General features: G+C 43.4%; 1 long non-coding RNA gene across 1 annotated transcript in view; it reads left to right on the plus strand.

The window, feature by feature from the left end:
* The first annotated feature begins 4,323 nt into the window (after positions 1-4,323).
* The window catches only part of LOC111818904, an 8,705-nt gene continuing 8,218 nt past the window's right edge, over positions 4,324-4,810 (plus strand). Inside the window, exon 1 of the long non-coding RNA XR_002822772.1 lies at positions 4,324-4,358. This is a non-coding gene — a long non-coding RNA (uncharacterized LOC111818904). The remainder of the gene's footprint in view (positions 4,359-4,810) is intronic.

The following is a 4,810-nucleotide window of genomic DNA, read 5'->3' on the forward strand; positions in this document are numbered from 1 at the left end:
AAATTCACATGAAATTAACCATTTGGAGACGAACAGTTTAGTGGCATTTACATTTAGTGTTGTACAAGCATCTATTGCATTGCTCCAAAATAAAATCCAGTGCCCTGTAAGCAATTCTTCTAGCCCCTACTCTACCCCAGTGGCCCTTGGCCAAGGCCTATCTACATTCTGTTTTTATGAAGTTATCTAGGTATGTCATGTAAGTGAAACCATACGCTATATGACCTTTCAGGTCACTATGTGACCTCCTTTCACTTAGCATAATGTTTTTAATGCTTCTCCATGTTGTATGTGTGGGTGATTTTTTCCTTTTATAACTGGATAATCTTCCATTGTATGTGTAAACATTTTGTTTACTCGCTGATCTGTTTATGATAGACACTTGGGCTGTTGTGACCATTCATGTACCAGTGTGTACATACCAGTACTTCAATTCTTTTGGATGAATGTCCAGGACTGAGGTTCTTGGTGTTATGGTAATTCCTGTAATTTTTTTGAGGATGTTTTAAGAATTATTGTCACTAGAGGATGGTGGTACGCAAGTGTTACAGTAAGGAAGATGGGTGCCCCAGGAAGAGAGGACTGATGGCTCAGTCTTCCAGCGGCAGTGCAGCACAGCTAGGCCTGGGCACAAATCCAGCTTGTTGGTAGCAGCTGCACAAGGTACCTGCCCAGCTCCTCCCACGTGCACTGCTCTGTCTCCTGCTAAGAATATTGAAGTGGGATGGTTTTCATTTTTCAAGCGAAGAATTGGTTCCATATTTATAGGATTTGCTGAGGATGCACTTAGTTTCAGGAGAACTGGTAGTTTCCATTCTATTAGAAACTAAGCTATTATTTTAGAGGTGTTGTTACAGAACTGCACATTGTTCAACTGTGCAGGAAAGATGCTTCCAGTACACTGACTGTGGTAGTCAGTGAAGAGCAGCTTAGGGCAGAGAGGGAGTGAACTCAAGTTGCAGTAAGTGCGAGCAAGAGCATGAATTCTCTGAAATGGACAGAGTAGGAAGGACACTCGCAAAGGATGCTGTGTTAGTATGTTTTGTGTTACTGTAATGCAATATCTGAGGCTGAGCAATTTTATAGTAAAGGAGGTTTCTTTTGCTCACAGTTCTGGAGGTGATAGGCTTGTACCTGGTGATGGGTTTAGCCCCTAGAGCTGGTCACACTGAGCATCTTTTCGTGTGCTTATTGGCTATTTGCACGGCTCCTTTGGTGAGAGGTCTGTTCTTTGCCTTTGCCCATTTTTTCAGGGTATTGCTTTTTATCACTTAATTCTATTCTAGTACAATTCCCTTTTCAGATATGTGATTTGGAAAATTTTTCTTGATTTCTGTGGGTCATCTTTTCACTTTTTGTGGTGCCCTTAAGAAGCATGGCAGTTTTGATTTTGATAATTCAATGTTAGTATGCAAGATGTTGCTTCCAGCTGCTTTTTCAGGAATCTGAATTAAGACCTTGGGTGAGGTAGGTACTAGCCTCATTTTTCTGGTGGGGGAACTAAGGATCATGAATGGATAACTAATTTTCCAAATCCTTTAGCTAGTGTAGAAGGAAACTGGATTTTCACTGAGGGCTGTGGGATATGGTAAAAGTTGCTGCATTGTGTCAACTTGAGAAGTTTAGAAGTTTAATGAAGTGACTCAGCGGGGGGCCAGGAGCCTCACTTGTAAACATCCTCATCCAGCACAAGAGAGGGGCAGGAGATGGTGTGAGTGCTACGCCCACCCTAGGGCAGGTAGCCTGCTTACCATGTAAGAGGAAAGGAGGCTTTCTCTGCCTTTCTTGTGCTCTTCTTGCTTTTGCCATCTTCTGCCACCTTGAAGTGTTGCCCCTGTGCCACGCCACCCTGCCTCGGAGCCAGCTGACTATGGACTGAATCCTCCACAAACTGAGCTAAATAAACCTTTTCTTCCTAAATTTTGGGTGTTGGGTATTTTGTCTCAGCAACGAGAGAAAAGTAACCAAGACAGATTCCTTAGCTCTGCTCTGAGCTATCCTTTGTGACAAGATGGGGGCACACTAAATGTGGCTTGTGATTGCACACTAGCACCTTGGTCGCTCAGGTACTACTGATGTTATGGGTGGTACATGGGGTTTCTGCTGTGAGTGTGGTGGTTCACGCACCCTCATGGCTCCTGTTCCTTACACGTCTCAGGATAGCCACATCTTGAACCTCCAAGGCAGGGGAGTTTTTGCAGGAGAATCTTCTCGTCACGATCCTCGCTTGCTCTTCCCCACAGGAAGAGGAGGAGGAACCCATCCAACTGGAGAGCCTGAGGGGGTGAGGAGTGATGGTGGTAGGGCCAAGTCCACTGTGTGGGCTTTAGGCCTTGTAAGTCCCTCACTCCTGCCTTTCCTTGAATAACTCGTTTCCTGCCCTTTCCCTTGCCCTTCTGTCTGTGTCACGTTGGTTAGGAACTTAAAGGAGAGGGAGATTGAAGATTAGATCATCCTTAGTACTTGGAGCTTTGGTTTTCATTTTGTATCTCCACCCCCTCCATGCTCAGTGGCCATTGAATGAGTGGATGAAAGGACCAGCTCACAGCAAGTCCGTGTGTTCCTATTAAGAGTACAAGTACATGGTGGTGCCAGGGTGTGCAGCTGCCCCGCTGCTTGTCTGTGGTACTCCCAGCAGGGAAATCTCTTCTGGGGCTGTCAACACTCCCCTCTGCAAACACCCCCTTAAACCAACCTTAGCCTCACTTTGGATCACTGCTTACCTCCCCTGTTGCTTCTTCACAGATTGGTAGATTGGGGTCATTTCTATACCAGGTCCTGTAACGTAATAGCCCTGTTGAACACCATGAGCATGCATTCTTGCATCCATTTCTTACCCTTCCTAGGTCTGTATTTCAAGGGACTACAATTCCCAGGCTCCCTTGCCAGCTGGCTTCAGACAGGTCCTGGCAGTGAATCCTCAGGTGGAATCGAGGAGGAGGGAGGGGAGAGGAGCACTGTATGTATCACAGTGACATTTCTTGCTATGGTGGTGTCTTCTCTGTAACCCTGGCTCCCACCCACCAGCTCCTCTCTCAATGAAGCAGCTTCCTGCAGTCTGTCCAACTTTCCTTCTGATTTGTGGACCTTGGTAGCAGAGGTTTCCCACGGGGCTTAACCTTTGGGAGGCCTTGTGGTTGTCCCATTTGGATCCTGGATTTTTGTGTCTTCAGTACCAGCCACGTGTGTGACTTCTGTCTGCTGGAATGGTTTCTGTTTCCTGGCTGATCACTGACCACGGTCTCCTTACCAGTGAAATAGGAAGGTGGGACTTGACCTGACAGAGTGGCCGAGGCTAGACTGCAAGGTAAATCATAATTGTTAGTTGTTACTGTTACAGTTTGGGGGGCGTGGAGCATTAGTTTTCCCTGTCCCGGGAAATAGTGATGCTTTTGTTGCTGCACAAATCTGTCCCGGTCATTGGCCCTTTTTTGCAGCTCTTGCTTCTCTTTGAGAAGGTGGAGGCAGTGCAGCCACTAGCCTTTCTGCAGTAATCTAGAGACCAGGGAAAGGCTTTTCCAGCATGGCCACAGTGTGGCAGTTCACATTCAGCTGAGGACATGGTGATTGCTTGTCAGAGTGCTCTTAAATCACAAGTATTTGGAAGGGGGTAAGTGAAGAGAACAGGGAAACGAGCTACCCTTGGAAAGAGAATTGGCACGATGAGGTTGGGTCTCTCTGTCCCAGGAACAAAATTGGTGCTGACTCCAAGTCTTTCCATACAGAAGGAGAGGAGGCTGAAAGGAAGCATGGCAGGTAGTGAGTCCTCCATAGCCCAAGGCTGGAGCTCTGCACTAACTTCTGTGCAAGGGGCTACAGGAGGAAACATGCTGTAGTTCTAGAATGTTCTTAGGATTGGGAGAGACTCTCTGGTCTGAGGATAAGACACCCTCTAAACCAACCTAAAGCAAGACCTCTTCTTGAGTTTCTTAATGAATTTGGGCCTCTACCATAGTTTCCTCTATTCCCCAGTTGGATTGGTTGTTTTCTGTGTAAAGTTTTGACTAAAATTTTGTAAATTATTAGCTTTAGATAGAATAATTTGGACTGGAGATCTGAATAAGAGAAAAATTACAATATTCCATCCCGTTGATTATCTGAGAACTACACAATGAAACAGTGACATAACTGTAACAAATGATAAACTAGCTAGCAGTGAATTTTTTTTCCAGAAAAATTTAACAGATTTTTATTTATAATTGTTATAAAGTGCTGAAACTTGTTCACTGAAATATTTTTAACTTGCATTAATGCTTTACGTGCCATATGAGGATGAAAACACATACACAAATGAAAATGAAAAAACTGCCAATACCAGATTTTTGTTCCCTATTTTCCAATTGCAATCAGGTACTTAGGTACTTTTTTCCCCCGTAATTTTATTGAGAAACAAATAGCAATGAGACAGTTTCAAACCAAATTGGTAGGATAGTTTTAATAATTAACACATTACATACATTCTTCCTAGTTGGCCAGTTTTCTTAAGTGAACTTGTTAACAATTTGTGGTTTTTACTGTAATGTAATTTTATTATGCTGACCCACAAAATAGATCCATTTTTAAAACTATTTTTAAAAACTACATGTCTGTGCACATTAAACACCTTTAAAGTGTCTTTAAACTAAAAATAACTAAGCAGACTAATCTTGGAATGAAAGTTCAAATCTAGTACCATACTGTTGGTGTACTGCTGAATATTTTCTTTTTTTTCCCATAATTTTATTGAGAAACAAATAGCAATGAGACAGTTTCAAACCAAATTGGTAGGACAGTTTCAATAATTAACACATTGCATACATTCTTCCTAGTG

The sequence above is a fragment of the Octodon degus genome, unplaced genomic scaffold (assembly GCF_000260255.1).
Source record: "Octodon degus isolate 3935 unplaced genomic scaffold, OctDeg1.0 scaffold00006, whole genome shotgun sequence".
Classification (NCBI taxonomy): domain Eukaryota; kingdom Metazoa; phylum Chordata; class Mammalia; order Rodentia; family Octodontidae; genus Octodon; species Octodon degus.